A 17,439-nucleotide genomic window follows, 5' to 3' on the forward strand; every position below is an offset into this window, starting at 1 on the left:
ATCATATCCATGCTATCAACCAGGTGATAGAAAAATGCTCAGAATATAACCAGCCATAATACATGGCATTCATTGATTACGGAAAAGTATTTGACTCAGCAGAAACCTCGGCGGTGATGCAGGTATTGCGAAATCAGAGGGCAAACAAGCCGTATGTGAAAGTGCTGGAAGATATATATATATATATATATATATATATATAGTGGCTGCACAGCATCCATAGTTCTGCATAAAGAAAGTAACAAAATTCCAATAAAGACAGTAGTTAGGCAAGGAGACACAATCTCCCCTGTACTGTTCACAGCTTTCTTAGAAGAAGTATTCAGAGACTTGGAATGGGAGCAGTTAGGGATAAGGGTAGATGGAGAATACCTCAGTAATCTGCGATTTGCTGATGACATTGCCTGGCTAAGCAACTCGGGTGATAAACTGCAAATAAGGATTGATGACCTAGACAGGAAAAGTAGAAAGGTAGTATTGAAAGTCAATATGCAGAAGACTAAGGTAATGTTAAACAGCCTCGGGAAGGAACAGCAGTTTACGTTAGGTAGCGAAGCACTGGAAGAAGTATGCGAATATGTCGACTTAGGACAGGTAGTAACCGCTGATCCGGACCATAAAAAGGAAATAATAAGAATAAGATTGTGATGGAGCGCAATTGGCAAACACTCGCAGATTATGACTAGCAGCGCACCGGTATCGCTCAAGAGGAAAGTATGCAACAGTTGCATCTTACCTGTACTCACCTATGGGGCTGAAACATGGAGGCTAACCAATAGGGTTCTACTTAAGTTGAGGACAACGCAGAGGGTTATATAACGAAAAATGGTAGGGGTAACATTAAGAGATAGGAAGCGTGCAGAGTGGGTCAGAGAAATAACTCAAGTTACTGACATTCCAGTGGAAACCAGGAAGAAGAAATGAGATGGGCAGGACATATGCGAAGAGAGGATAACCGATGGTCGCTTAGGGTAACAAACTGGATTCCAAGGGAAAGAAAGCGTGGCAGGGAGCGGCAGAAAGTTAGGTGGCCGCATGAGGTTAAGAAGTTCGCAGGGGTCAAGTGGATGCAGCTAGCACAGAACCAGGCAATTGGAGAAGGATGGGAAAGGCCTTCGCTCTGCAGTGTGTGTAGTAAGGCTGATGATGATGATGATAACGAAAAACGCAAATAAGACGAAAGTCTTTAATCTGCTCTCCATCAGTGCAATACGTAGAGTTCAAAAAGAGTATGCATTCGCATTTTCCCCGCATCAGTGAAGCTGACTGCCGCGCCGTACTAGCGGAAATGCATTGATGCAGTGTGGCTTACTTAATGAATTGACACCTACAGTAGCACCAGCACGCAAATAAGACAACGGGATCTGTTAAGTAAGGAGAACCCTTCTCCTCAGTTTAGAGGCCTTTTGGCCTTTTGGTTGCCCTAAGAACCTCCCCATACAGCTGTTGCCCAGTGTTTTTGCAAAGTCGATGCGTTCAAGACTTCCAGTATACCTTCATGCATTGCTACCTACCTGCCACACTGAAACAGGAGACGACATATTAAACGGAGGGAAGACAACGTCCTTCTGTCTCTTGTTTATTTGTATACGGGGGCTTGAAGCCGCGATGGTCAGTTTTCAGTAATAATTAGGCGCGTCCGGCGGAGAAAGCGGCGCAAATGGAAATACTGAGAAACCTCCAGAAATAAGCAAGACTGATTAGGCAATTCTGGCCTCTGCGCAGTGTCTGCTCATCCCCGTCGATACAAAAGAGAAGACATGGTCGCCCACACGTGCGTCCTGATGCAGGCCCGGCCTCTTCTCTTATTGCGTACGCGGCGAGGTGGCGTACGCTGACCCCAGATTGTCAAAGATTCGAGGACCCTCCGGCAGACCGAGAAGGAAGAGTGCTGCGGTGCCTGTGCTCCCCTTCCGCCTCCCTTTCCCCGTTCTGGAGAATTTGGACACATCTATTTAAAACCGCGCGATCACCGGTTGTGGCTGCGGCTCCGACAGCGATAGCAGGCAGGCCCCGACTTAAAGAAGCCGTGATATGAGAGCTATCAGCTCGTGTCAGCGTGCCAGCTTGTGGAGCTGCGCCTATATTTCCGTCAGCCTCTGCTGTACAAGTGTAGCCTTCGTTCTGTCGTAAATACTGCTGTATAGTTCGTGTTGTTATTGTTTGTAAAGTCCTTCTTACGTCGATTGCTAGTATTATGCATTCTCCACGTCTTGGTATTTCACTGAGGACTTCCTCCTTTAATTGTAGGAGCAATTCTTGCAAGGATAGCCCTCTTCTGAAGCCAAACGTGGCGTCAGGGTAATACACCTTTTCATCTATGTAGTTTCTGATTATTTCATTCTCCTGTCTCTCGTATATCTTCCCTGTGCCAGAGGTTAGGGAGACTGGTCTTAAGTTTTCGATTTGCAGTAATTTGTCCGGCTTTGGTATCATAATTACCCTCCATGTTTTTATTCTGTCGACACGATCCCTTTTTACCAAATTTCATTTAGGTATTTTAATGAATTCGGCGATGGCCGTGTCTCCACTCCCATGTTTCTAATTGTAGCATTGTTCTGTCTTTCCGGCCGCCGTGTTCTTGTGTCCTTTTTGGATTTCCCTATGACTGCCCTTACTACTTTTTGGTGGTTGGCCTATTCATCCCGGGTTTTCTTCTCCTGCATATTCCTGATCTTGCTTTGGGAGCTAGAATGTGCCGTAGCATTTCTCCTTCAACGCTTGTTTTAGATGATGTTTCGTTCTGGTCAACGTGTGCATTAGTTTTTCATGGATATTCTGCTTTCAGTTTTGGTGTTTGTTGGATCTATCATGGCTCTTAGTATTTTCCAAGTTCGAGCTATGCCTAACCTTCCTCTAAGTGTTTCCGTAAAATGTTGCCAGTTTTCCGTGACTGCGTGCTCTGATGCGTTCTTGGTTAGTTTTGGAATCTTAAAGGGACAGAACACTGGCCAAAATATGTCATGAGATTATGGTAGCGATGAAAAGATCTTGCCTCATATAGTAAAGATCGAGCACTACAATATCAAGGAAAATGGGCTTTACAATTATAATTTGCCATTGAAAATCGCATAAGAACAACAGAGGCGCTATCTAGCGAAGAAACCCTAGTACTTTCAGTCTAGCCCCCCACGCAACTTCATGTCAGCAAAATATCGCCAATTTTCGTAACTGCACAATGTTCTTTTTTCTTCTAGGTGAGCTTGCCATAATTTATTATATTTTGCGCTCTCCTCAGTGCGTCCTTAAATAAAAACCGCCCCTGCTTTCGCACCGCGAGAGGTATGCTTTCAGGTTTTGCCACTAGATGGCACCACAAGTTTTGCAATTTCGCGAATGGCGCAATGACAGTGCCCACTAAAACTTTCGTCGACGAGGGCGTGCGTTATTGTGCCTAACAACATTGAGTGTGAAACAGAAAAGGACGTTACTCTACGCAAATAATGTCCAATTACTGTCTGGCGAGTGAAAGTTATACTTGTTTTCGGTACGTCTTTTTTGTCGACCACCAGTCGTCATCGCGGTCGCTGCTCATGGTTTCCAGTATCGGACTACATAAAAACGGGCGCACGCATTGATCGAAAAATTCCTGGTAAAACTTTTCTACAGCGTTTCTAACAAAACCGTTATGGAATCGAACATTTTAGACATCAATCTTTCCACGGGGCGAAAAAAAAATCGAGACCTAAATTCCAGTGTTCTGTCCCTTTAAGTTGAGTTTCCATTTGTGTTTTTGCGTCCTCCATTTCTGGATAAGGTTCCTTTGAGCTTCTGTCACCCGTTTATGTTTCGATGATTATTAACGACGCGCCCTTAATGGTGCGCACACTCTCGGACACCCTTAGAGTGAGTGGGGATAGCTGTTCCAGCCGCAAAGAAAATGCCCTCGACTTGCGTGGCAAGCTTAGCCAGAATTCAACTACTTTGTAGTGACAGAAGGGGGGTGGCCGTTTGGTGCCCAGCTTTCGCCGGTTCAAGCCAGAGCAAGGGTTGGAGTCAGAGGTAACAAACAAAACACACTTTATACAAAGCAAGAGATGATAGAGAGGAATACACACGATCACTTAAAATGTGCAGAGAGAGGTTCACAGAAAACAATGCTAATCATGCAACTAAAGTGGTATTGAATAACACAGAGGCTTATAATACAGAACAATACATGAGAGAGTCAAATAAACAAACCACAAATTGTTCACCGGGCACTGTTGCAGTCCGACACCTCGAGAGTCACGATGTGGCCGCCATGCAAGACGAGCGCCGCTCCATCGCAAGTCTGTGGGCTTGCCAGCAACGGGTGATCCGCGGGAGTCCAGCTGTACCACTTGCGAACACGCCGCAATCACTGACTGACTCAAGCGACGCGACCTCAATAAATAGGGCGCACCACGTCTGTCTGTTCCAGCGCGCCGAGGCTCGCGTGCACACACACTTAGCTTCGCTTGTTGAAGCGTTCCCTTTTCCTCCCGTCGAGCCGGGCGTCATAATTGGCCAGGCCCCGTCGAAAAATCTAGATAGGACGAGCACATTCTGGCAGGTTGAGTCACCGTCATCGCAGAGTGATGAGATAGAGGATGACGCCGACACGTACAAGGCTACGCGCTCTCTCGCGCAGAGATGGAGGCTTTTCTAGAAAGGCGTATATACTTCGATGCGGCGCCGCGCGAGCCACGCGCCACGCCGGCCTAATATAAATGTGCGCCGATTTCGTGACAGCCTCCCCTAGGTGAAGGAGGTGAATGCCTGCTTGTGAGTTTTGTTACGTGCGAGCGTCTTCGTGTAATTTTGACTGCCCTTCGTGAGGTCCATACACTACAATTCGATGTTGGTTACCGGGTTCGTGGTTTCATCGTCGTGGTCACGAAAAACGTCCCAATCCGTGATTCTGGCGTTTCCTAGGCACCTTTTCATTTCTCCTTTGGCTGTTGCTATGATAATGGTGAAATGATCACTCCCTAAGGTTCCATTGCGTTTTCCCATTGGAAATTCTCATTGTTGCTTGAGAACGCCAGGTCAGGTGTGGCGTCTCTGCAGGCACTGTTTTATTTTCGTCGTAGTCATGGGGTCGTTGCTAGCTCCTTGTAGTATTTATCTGCGCTTTATGCTGTGCTTTTGCCTTCAGCATAGAGTTTTTGGTATCCCCGAAGGCGTTTTGCCACAATAAAGTCTCCATGGATCAGCAGCGGTGTTTGTCCTGCCATATCTCTTGCTCTTTGAACAGCGCTTTCATTTTGGGTTTCATTTGCTTTGGCGGGCTGTATACGTTTATGATAAAAACACTATTATCCACTGGCTTTTCGGGCATGATTTCTAGTATCGTGTGGGGTACGTCCATTTCTATTATGTTGCTTTTGCCGATTACTGTAATTTATTTATTTTTACTAGGGTAATGGCCTTGCGGGTACAGTCTCCGTCATACATCTCGTCATACATCTTAGGCTCATTTTGGTCCTGGCCCTGTATTCTTGACGGCAATGAAGTCCGGTGTTTTTTCCTGGTGTTTTATTAGGTGTACGAGAGGAGTTCGTTTTCTCGTTAATCCTCTACAGTTCCGTTGTCAAATTTTAGGCTTCCTTTCTTGTTTACCGCTTTGTTTTCACCGTTAGACATTTTGTACTCTTGCTTCCTGTTCGTCGCAATGGATGGGACTATTGCTCATGTGTTCTGACAAGCGTTTGCTGTGCACTTTCTTCGTTGTGGTGGGAAGTTTTCCTTTGACACAGTTATATGTTTCGTCCATGTTATTATAGTCTTTACTGACGTAATATGGTGTTTACTGCGTTTAACTTTGCTCTCACCATCTCCCGATCTAGTTATTTGATTTCTTCTAATTGGTTTTGGGCTACTTTTATGGCTGCCACTTCTGCAGATTCTTTCCCAAGTGAGTACGTTAGGACTTGTTTGCTCTCCGAGAGGGAGGTGCGTTTCTGCGTTTCTTGGCGTTTTTGTTTTAATGCACACATGCATCGCGCCTTTTTTCTTTTGATTTCTGCTTTATCTATCTGTTGCTGGAGGAAGGAGGGAGCAAAGCGCATTCTTTTGCAGTCCTGTCGGAGTGCACAGCTCTGCGCCCGAGAGGTCTGGGAGGGGATTATAGGGGGAATTAAAGTTTGTATGAAAGAGGAGAAAGATAAGGTGGAGAGGAGAGGACATGGGTCTAGACCAGGGTCATTAGGCTGGTTTCCTCGATGAAGGTGAGGAGACCCTGGAGGGCGGCGAGATGGTGGGACGCGGGAAAGAGGAGATGTTGCTGCGTGGAACAAGGCAAGCCTAACTCGCTGAAGGTACTTTGTAAGGAGGCTCTTTGCGTGGGAAAGGAAGGACAGGTGCAGAGGAGATGCTCCAATGTTTCTGGTTGACCGCATCGGGCACAAGATGGGGAGGAAATTCTGCCGTGACGGTGCTTCCTGACCGCAGGACAGCAGGCTCCCACCCGAAGGCGAAGAAGGATTGACCTGTCCTCCCTACTCAGTTTGTTGGGAAGAGGTCTGGGAGGTCTTCCAGAGGCAACTTGGGAGTCCGGATGGAGAGAGAGAATGTTGTTGAATAGGATGTGATGAGAGGCGTCGAATTTGGTGAGGGAGGTGGTGAAGGGGGCATTGAAGTGAGCTGCCTTAGCTGCGAAGTCAGCAGCTTCATTGCCTTCGATTTCGGAATGAGATGGGATCCATTGGAAGTGGATGTCGTGCCCCATGTCAACAAGTGAGTGAAATCTAAGTACAAGGGAGGTGATGCCTTCAGTGAAGACCTTTGTGGTCTTAAGGGGGAGGAGAGCTGCTTTGGAGTCAGTGAGAATCGAGATTGGACGGGAGGGTTGAAGATACGATTACAGTTTTGTTCCTGTAGCTCCTTGACTCTTATATCGCTTTGGGCTAGCCTCTCTTCTAGTTTTGCTGTTCTATTCTCGAGTCACGCTGTCATTAGAATGTGACACAGTGGTTGCACCCATAGAGTTCCTTACACTAACTAGAGGGAAAGCTGAGGGCGCTGCACTTCAGCCACCATGGGTGCGCTAAGAATCATGGGCCGGTGTGCTACTCGTTGCGGGACAGTCGGTTTTTCTCGGGTACGTGGAGTGGCGTTACTGCGATGTTTTTTTCGTTATCATCATCATCTGAAGGTGCGTACATAGACCGCTACAGCCATAGTAGCGAAGGCGCAAAAGCAGACGTCGCCAATAAAGGGTTTCTGTTTCCCGAAATGCCACTAAAAACTTCCTTAAGTGATGGCACAACGACAAATATTTTCATAACATTTTTTTTTATTTCAAAGTTTGCCTATTAAGTGCGAAATATTGGTATTTGTGCTGCTCAAAACTAAGCCAATAGGAGAAAGGGCCATCGCGTATATTGGATAAATCTCACACTGGCATTCTGTTTCTCTCTCTTTTTGTAATTTATAGTCACAATATTGAATCATAGGACATTATTTACGGTAGAACAACGTTTATCATTGCATTAGTTTTGACCAAAAGTTGTAGTTCTGCACTCGGTAGCTCACTGGCACATGATGCTTTGAGCGCCCATGGTGGCTGAACTGGCCGTCTGGAAACTCAATGTAAACGCCCATAGACGGCAGCACAGCTTTCCCTCTAGGTAAGAGTAAGAAACTCTATGGTTGCACCATTACGTTAAATTGGCGAGCTTACCTTGTTCATTGATCCCAGCTCTGGCTTGATGGGATCTTGCCTCGTGTTTTCAGTCGGCAGTTTTTGGAATGCGTCTTTTCATTCTATACCCCTGATAACGTCATAATGTTTCTCATGGTAGGACATACGACACTACAGATGGCGTCAGCATTATTTCTAGGCAAAACATATCAAGGTCCAACATACACCATTGATAACGTCATCATTTATTTCGAGGGACAACATAGTACACCAATGATGACGTTATCATTAATTTCAAGGCACGACATAGTACACCACTGATGACGTCATGATGTATTTCAAGGTGCGACATGCTACACCAATGATGACTTCATCATTTATTTCTAGGTACACCACTGATGACGTCCTCAAACTAAAGCGTTTTGGGCAGACGGACACGATCGAGGACGAGAGCATGAGCCATTAAAGGCTTTCGTCTTGAACTATAGTTGGCAATATTTTAGCACTAGATGGCTAGCTAACAGCGGATACCCTGCAGGTGGTGCTGCGGAGATACTGCAGCTCTACTCTACCGCAGTCCGACAGTTCCCAAGGAAATGACCGCGCGGTGGCGTACCAGGCAGCAGAAAATAGCTGCGCACGGGAAGGGCTCAAAAATCTAGTCTGTACCCACTGCAAGGCGAAGGCTTCTCTCATACTCCTCCAGAACCCGTATTCCGAGTTTGCATCGTTATTGAATGTCGCTATCTCACGTGACCTCGAGTCATCTGATTGGTCTAAATGCCGGAACTGGGTGTTGCCACTACCAAACCGGAAAGTGTGGCAACATCATATTTCTGCGTTTCCACCAATCCGATGACTCGAGGTCACATGAGATTGCGACACTTCGTTTACGACGCAAACTCGGAATACGGGCCCAGGTAACACGTCCTGTGCCAGCTGTATCCATATTTCACTCCTGAAACTTCTCATACTCCCCCTTTCCCTCTTTTTCTTAGACTACCATCCCTGCTACGCTTTTCTTGCTTTGGAATCCCATTTGTAACACATATCGTCTATTGGTTATTGTCTCTTCGGACTATATTCTTCTTCTTCCTTGATATTTGGCACATACCCACAAAGGGGGATTGGCCAGGGTTCAGTGTGGACTGCCAAATCTCCTACACAAACTGAATTACTGTAATAAAATAATTGACAACTAAACAAAAACAAAAGATTTAAGATCACAAAAGTTATGGAATGAAAAAATATGAAGCAAAAATTTGGAGTTTTGTAAATTTGGAATGCAATTAGCAAGGAAATCTGGCCGTAGCTGTGATGCAGTTATGTAAGTACTGACAAATTTGAGGCAACGCAAATCCTTTCGCACTCGCACCGAAGGAGAGTGGAAGCGGGACCGATAACGTAAATCCCAAGCGTGCAATTGGATTTTCTAAATGCACCCTCCTCTGATGTGAAAACCTTCGGCAAGCGAGAAGGAAGTGATCAATATTTTCAATTTCACCGCAAGCCTCACAAAGGTTTGTGGGGCTGATCCCGCATCTACATAAATAAAGATTTAAGCGAGGAATCCTGCATCTCAGGAGAGTCATCGTAACCTCACACTGCCGTGATTTGCATGCTCGAACTTTCCACGAGTATATGAGATGCTGGTATTCGGCTGTAGATAGCAAAGATCCATTGCATGTAGCGGCTAGGTATTGATATCGCTGGAAGCGGGACATTCCAAAAATGATGATATTAGGGATGGTACATGGAACAGGTGCCTCAAGAGCTGATTTAGCCAGGAAATCTGCCGCTTCGTTGTGGAAAATACCGCTGTGTCCGGGAACCCAGATGAAGCGTATTTCTTTCACCCACCCCGGTATGAAATACTTTAGTGAGCGGCTCAACAGAGCATCCCGTGCTGACTCCAGTGACAACAAGACAGAAAGAGAGTCTGATAGAAAAATTATTTTTGATTGACTGCAGGGAACTTTTAGTAGCGCTAGCCCAATTGCCATAAACTCTGCTAGAAATATCGGTGTGTAATCCGGGACACGCACCGAAAAACTCCAGGAAAGAGACTCTGAAAAAATTCCAACCGCAGCTTTGTGCGCAATCACAGACGCATCAGTGGCAATTACAGTGTGATCAGGGAACTTTTCAAGGTGTTCACATAGGAGACTGGATATTAGACTTGAGGGCAAGTGCTTCACATTAAATGGAAATATAGAATCATAATTTATATCCACAAAGGACGTTGAGCAACCAATAGGACATATAGAAGTAAGGTCCACACCAATGTTTGTTAAAATGCTTTGCGTATAAACAACCTGGGGCTTGCAGACCCTTGGCCACTGGTGAGTGAGAAAGAGTGCGGGGTTTGACATAAAAATAGGTATAGCCACACCGGGAGTAGTCTCAAATAATCGCAAGAATGATCTGACAGTTAGAAGGTGGAAACGGGAGTTAAGGTCCGGAATGCAGGCCTCCAAGTACAGAACAGTGGTAGAGACTGACTGTGGAAGGCCTAGGCAGAGGCGCAGCGCCCGTCTTTCTAAAAGCAGCAAAGGATGCAGCTTATATTTTGGACACCCAGAAAAAAGAATGCAGCCAAATTCCAGAATCGGTCTCACATAGGCTTTGTACAAAAGTAGAAGAGTATCTCGACGCATACAAAATTTCCTGTTACTTATCCGTGTCAGTCTACTAAGGGCACGTTCACCTTTCCGAACATTAGACTTGATGTGAAGCCTCCAGTCCATACTAGCATCATACGTAATGCCTAAATACCGCACAGATTCCACTTGAGGTATGACATCTGATTGGTAGTTTAACGAAACATATAAGGGGTTTACGGTTTTAAAAACTAGCACACTACTTTTGGACACATTTAAAACTAATTTAATTTTGTCCAACCAGACCTCAAGTGCATTTAGGTAAGCTCGTAGTGAACGATATAGGTCATGAATATCTTTTGCCGAGGTGAAGAATGCTAAGTCATCTGCATATACATATACAGTGACATCAGGATGAACGGGAATATCGCACATTAATATATGAAAAAGGAGTGGGGAGAGCACAGAGCCCTGAGGCACCCCTCTTGTCTGTGCATAGGTGTCTGAGGTTAATGTGCCATCAGTGCAAAAGAATTCTCGTCCGTTCAAAAATTCCCTGATCCACGCATAAATGTAGAACTGAGGACGTAATAATGACAACTTGTTTAGTAGAATGGAATGTTCAATGCTGTCATAGGCCTTAGCAATATCGAGCGTCACTAACGATGATACCTCCTTGTTGTACATTGCAAGGCGAATCCTGCTTTCTAAATCTACATGTGCAGACCATATTGAGCATCCATTGCGGAAACCAATCTGGGAAGAACTCAAAGCATTAACCTCTGAGATATGCTTTGAGAGGCGGCCATGCACAATTCTTTCTATTAATTTAACTAGATTCGAAGTCAAAGCTATCGGCCGAATGTTTTCAACATGAAATCCTTTACCAGGGTCTTTCAAGAGGAATATAATTTTCGCCACTTTCCAGATGTGCGGCAGCCATGCAGATTCTAATGATTCATTAACCAGATCCAGGAGATCCTGAGTGAAATCATTTGCTAAAATTTTGACCATACCTACCGTAACCCCGTCCCAACCTGGAGCCGAGTTTCTCATGGAAGAAATCACAGATGGTAGTTCTGACCTATCAACCTCAACATACTCTGAGCAGGAAATGGGAGCGTGCAAGGGAACTCTGCACTGCTCCTGGAAACGTAATGCTAGTCCTTGCGCAATTTGTTCTAACTCATCCTTTGCCTCCTGGGGGGCAACACTACTGAACTTAATGACTGTGAAAGGTGCGAGTTTCTATATCGTTCCATGAAACGATACAAAGCCTTCCTGTGCTTAGGGTTTGACAAAGAAGTATTTAAATTTTCGTTGTACTCGTCCTTTGCCTGCGCTATGGCTCTTTTGAATGAAGACAAACAAAATTTGTAGTTTATCCAGTTTACTAGGCTCTGGTTATAAGAAAAGCTTTTCCATGCTGCTTTTCTACGGCGGAAGGCTTTCTCACACGCGTCATTCCACCATGGGGATGGCGACTTATTGTTTACTGTAGACCGGACAGTGAACTGGGAATCTACAGTAGCATTCGCAATTGAGGAAAATACCTTTTGTGCTTTGTCGGTCCTACATGAACAAAGGTTTGATTTGAGGGAGGAGCATAGCGAAGCTGCATATCTCGTGTTGTGCTCATCATGATGGTAAATGTTATTGGAAAGTGGTCGCTGGACGTACCACTATCTACTGTGAACCATCCTCCTATACCTATCCCGCCTGCTGCCAGGGATAAATCGATGACAGATTGCGAATTTCCGCGCATGAAGGTTATAGCCCGAGAATTGCAGCAGCGCACAGCATTTGCCGACATCCACGTCCATAACAGCTGTCCACATGCGTCGGAGTAGTTATCCCAAAGAGTACGGTGCGAGTTAAAATCACCTGCAATAACTACCCTATTAGAATTTGTAAGTAATCTGTCAAAATTGTCTGTTCTACGTACACCTGTGGGGCAGTAGACGTTAGCGACTGTGACAGGGCCACAATGCGGCAATGTGATATCTACAGCCAAAATCTCACACTCAGGATTCATTATTGTTTTGCTTATTTTTGCCCGGTGACATAATTTTGACGATATCAAAGTTAATAAACCACCGCCCCTACCGTTTACACGATCGGCGCGGAAAACATGGTATTTCTTTAAGGTAAATGACTTTGCGGGGGAGAGCCAAGTTTCTTGCAAAAGCACTATGTCTGGCTTATGTGTTGAAAGGAGAAGGTATAAATCTAATAGTGAAGATGCAATAGAGCGACAATTCCACTGCAGAACTTGTACACCTGCCATGATTACTTATCTAAAATTGAGGCCGCAACAGCCTCTTTTAACACATCGGTTTGCTGTAAAACTTTGGAAGGCCCTTTTTTAGTTTTGGTCTGGGAAATGGAGGACTTAGAGGGTGAGCTAGAAGCACGGCGCTTTTGAGTAGGGCATGCCATTTCAACATCATTAGAGCAAATACCTTTGCGAGAAATGCATACAGGGACACTGTCGGTTGGGTGCACTTGAGGCAGCACTAGAGGAGAATCTGCATTTAAACTTTCAGTACAGGTTTGAGATGAAATAGATGCTGGAGTCGGCACAGGTTGAGGTGGGCAAAGTGACTGGCGACCAACAATACTAGACAATGCTTCAGTAAAGCTGGTAAGCATACGGTCAACCACGACGGACAGGGCTTTTTCAACCGTTTTCACAATTGCGGTAGACAACGTGGTCTCAAAGTCTGGAGTAGAAGGGCGCACACAGCTGGCATAAGTGTGCCTTTTCCGATCAAGAAGGGCATAAGCATCTGCTCGAGAGCAACGATTCTGTTGAATTAATTCTAGTAACGATTGCTCCTGAGATCGTTTCTCACAACTGGGGTCATCAGCCGAGTGCTCGTTGCTACACAGACAACAGCTATGTCTTGCAGCGGTACAGCTATTAGAAGAGTGTCCTTCCCCACACAGCCTGCATCTTGTCGCAGACTTACGCGCTCGTCCACTGTGTCCAAATCGCCAACAGTTGGTACATTGAAGGGGGCGAGGACGTAGCGGGTCAATGCGATAAATAATTGGCCAAATTTTTAACTCAGATGGACACATGAGACCGGCAAAGGTTGTTATAACTGACTCTGTAGCAACACACGCCCCGGCCACTATGCGAGAGCAGCGATACACTGAAAGAACACCAGCTCTTGCGTCCTGAAATTCCTCTAAAATTTCTTGAGCAGTAGATGCAGGATCCACTCCACGCACAATACCCCTAGTGCAAGCCAGCTGTTCAGGAATAAAGGCTTTGACAGGAATCGATGTAAAAGAACTGCAGCGTAGCAGATCTGACACACAATTAATGTTTGCAGATTTGCAAACTATACCTCTTCTCCCGAAAGGTCGCACCTCAGAGATATCAAGGTAGTGATCCGTCAGACTTTTGAGTTGCTGCTGAATAGTTTTCGGATTTTTCCTTTTCAGCATTCCATCGCCTATCGGTATGAGTGCGACAGGAATCACATCGACACCATTTTTTGCAAATTATTCCAGAGGCAAGCTTTCATTCGGCAGGCTGGAGAACCAATCTGCCGAGCCCCCTCCCGGGGAGGTGAAAGACATGCCTGTGCGCAAGGTAATGACACCTTTACATTACCAAATCCTATAAAGCTAGCCTGAACCCTGATCAAAACCCCCTTGAACGTGGAAAGGCCTCACCACGAAGAAGCACCAGGCACCGAACACCTTGAGGACTCCCAGGACAGCTTTTGAGTAGTCTTCTTCTGGCTGTAGCTAGCACAGGATCCCCACGACGATCACGACGAGAAAGTCTCTGAGAAAGTCTTTACTCTTCAAATCTCGGCGGCGGGTCGGTTGTTGACAGCGTCGCCATTGCATGTCTCGTCCATGCGTATTTCTTCTTCCTTGCCAATGAAATGTCATCAACGGTGGCTGTTCCTGGCCATACGGGGCTGGGACGATAGGTCAGCGCCGCTTGCGGCGGTGGCCAGTCAGCTACCAATTTTTATCTGTTGTAGGCCGGCATTGCACCCTCCACTGCTTCGGTGGTGAACGACAGCTGTTGTTGCGGCGAGCGTCTTTCTCTCCCTCTTCTTTTTCTTTTTGCTGTATTTTTTCTTTTCTCCGCACGAGGCAGCGGAGGTGGCTCAGCTACAGAGCCAGTAGCAGGCCCGTGCATTTTCTTTTTCTTCTTCCCACAGCCACAACAACAACAACAGCAACAACAGTTATTGATTACATCCACTCAGCACGCTTGCTGTCTCTTATCGTTGCACCTGCCATTTTCCATTCCACAGCTCTGTGTGTTGCCAACTTAAGTAGAACCATTTTCGTTAGCCTCTACGTTTCAGCTCCATAGGTAAGTACCGGTAAGATACAATAGTTATTTACTTTTCTCTTGAGTGATGCCGGTAAGCTGCTAGTCATGACCTGCGAGTATTTTCCAAATGCCCTCCATCCTAATATTATTCTCCTAGTTATTTCCCCTCAGTGGTGTGGATCTGCGCCTATTACCTGTCACAAGTAGACATCCGCTTACCGCGTCTGGTCTTCGCCACCTGTTGTAAACTGCTGTTCGCTTCCGAGCCCGTTCAACATTACCTTACTTTTCTGCATATTAATTGCTACGCCTACTTTTCTGCATTTCGTGCCAAGATCACTAATCATTGCTTTAATTTGTCCTTTGACGTACATAGAGAGGCAACATCAACAACGAATCGCAAATTAATACGGTATTCTCCATCATACTTTATCCCTAACTGCTCCCATTCCAAGCTTGTGAATACTTTCTCTAATTAGGCCGTGAACAGTACCAGGGAGATCGTCTGTCAGTGCCTAACGATTTTTTATTAGATTTTTGTTTCCTTTTCTTTATGAAATATTATGTTTGCTGTGCAGCAGCTATAGATGTGCCAGTATTTTCATACACCGTATACACCCTGATTTCGCAATGCCTGCATGATTGCTGAGAATATGACTGAGTCAAATACTTTCTCGTAATCACTGAGTGATATGTACAAAGGCTAGGTATATTGTGAGCATTTTTCTGTGATTTGAATGATAATAATGATATGATCGGTGATGGAGCACCCTTTCCGAAAACCTGCTTGATCCTTTGGCTGAATGAATGGTTGGCCTGATTCTATTAGCGATTACCTTCGTAAACCGTTGTACGGAACGCAACGGTAAGCTGACTGGTCTGTAATTTTACAAGCCCTTAGTGTCTCCTTTTTTATGATTTAAAATAATGTTAGCGTTTTTTCCGAGATTTCTGTACCGTCGATGGCATCAGGCATCGTGAGGGGGGGTTAAACGCAACCAGAATCATTTTCCAATGGTGGCCTGTCTTGAGCCAGAGATTCTCAGCACCCTCTACTGCGTCAGAGATCTGCCCGCTATGGTGCTAAGTTGTTCAGTTGTTCCACAACAGCTAGGGACTGAAGGCCAGTGATTAATTCAGGTCGTGATAAGTTGGGGCCAATTACTACGCCAGGTTGTCAAATTTTGTACTGGTGAAGTAGTGCGTTTCCGAAGATGTTCACCGGCATCAGGTTGCACACCAAACCTGTTTATGAAATTCCATCAACACAGGGATTTGTTTTCTATTCTTTTAATCCTGTGGAGAATTGCGTGATACCGGAATTCGAGCCACACTCTAACGCGCGAGGCGGATGTTCTACCTCTACGCCATCGCTGCATCTTTGCGTACTATGACATAATTCTAACCTTTATGTAGAGCTTGAAGCTATAACATTTCTAACCCCGTATTTAGCGCTGGGTCGCAGGAAACTTTGGAGCGCATTGCTTCAGCATGTTGCTACCGAGGTCAGAAATGTGCGCCACGAGTGATCTGTGCACAAAAGGACAGAGGGATGCACTACAGAAAGCGTGCTTTATCGTTTGTGACACGCACACCAGATTTCCATAGAGATATAATGCTGCTTTCACACTTTCACTGCAGTTGAAAATTGATGCTTTGAGTACAGAAAAGCACACTGTTGGTTCATGACAAGTAGAAAATGACCTGTGCGTCCATGCTGTCATCTTGGTTTCAAGCGAAAAAAAAATCAATAGTGGAATTGTTCTGATTAGCGCGGAGGATGAAAGTACGGGTCAAAAGCGATGGACCGCACGTGTACCCTAGCAAAACAACTGTTTTATCAGACAGCGAATAACAAAGGCGCCTGCGAGCGCGCGGGATTGGTTTGACTCATGGTTGGCTTTATTCTTTTTGGTTTTCGAGCAGACACGCCTGCTCAATACTCGAAAATGTAATTTAGGTCCTGGCATTTCTGCTATGGCCTAAGATAAACTACCAGAGTTCATTATTGACATCAATATCCTAATCTAGACAAAATAAAAAGTACAGCTGCCAAAAAGAATAGGTTGACAAGTTGCGGGTAACCACTGGTATATCGCAAAACATCGCTAAGGTAGAGCAAGAAGAATGTGTTAGGAATATAAACAATAATATTTTTTGCAACCGCTGAATAAGCGCACGTTTCTTAAGTCCTTTACGCATCTGCAGGAATGACAGAAAATTCAAGAATTCGACGTTTAAAGCCTTTGTGCTTTTGATATATTTCTGCAAGTTACAGCCTATTACAGCATCACCATTATTGTTTGGGTCTGCGTAGGCGCTACCATTTCATCGTTCACTAAGTAAGGGGATATTTTTTTAGATAATAAAGTGAATTCTATTATATCAATATAAACACCCCAATTCTATCATGCAATAATAGAATATAATCAATATCCAGGTATTGTCGCGAGCAAGGACAGATTTCTTCAAGAACTCCATTCTTAATGATTACCATAAATACCCACTCACATTGTGTGCACTTCTTTATTTTAATGCATCACCATATATTTGACCCGCCGTATAGCTGAAGAGTTGAGACGAATGAATTGGGCGCGAACTTCGAAGGAATTCCTTCCAAAACAAAGCTTCACGGCGTAGTAGCGACATGACTACATGTCATGCATCATAAACTGCAACAGTTCGTTTCTCTGTTTTTTCTAAACTTTTCATCTTTTCTACATTGATCAAAATCAGTGCCATTCCCAAGTATTTGGCAGGTACTGGGCTCGGTCCCCTATGCCATTGCGTATCCACCGGTTCTTCAATGGGTACCGGACGTTTTCCGACCATGGCGTTGTGCGCTTCTAGGATAAAATGCTGAATAAAGCATCACCGGTCAGACCGCGTCTCCCACGATGAAAAATCTATCGGCGTGACCCCGA

The sequence above is a fragment of the Amblyomma maculatum genome, chromosome 4 (genome assembly GCF_055883805.1).
Source record: "Amblyomma maculatum isolate TAMU_Amacu chromosome 4, ASM5588380v1, whole genome shotgun sequence".
NCBI classification, from domain to species: domain Eukaryota; kingdom Metazoa; phylum Arthropoda; class Arachnida; order Ixodida; family Ixodidae; genus Amblyomma; species Amblyomma maculatum.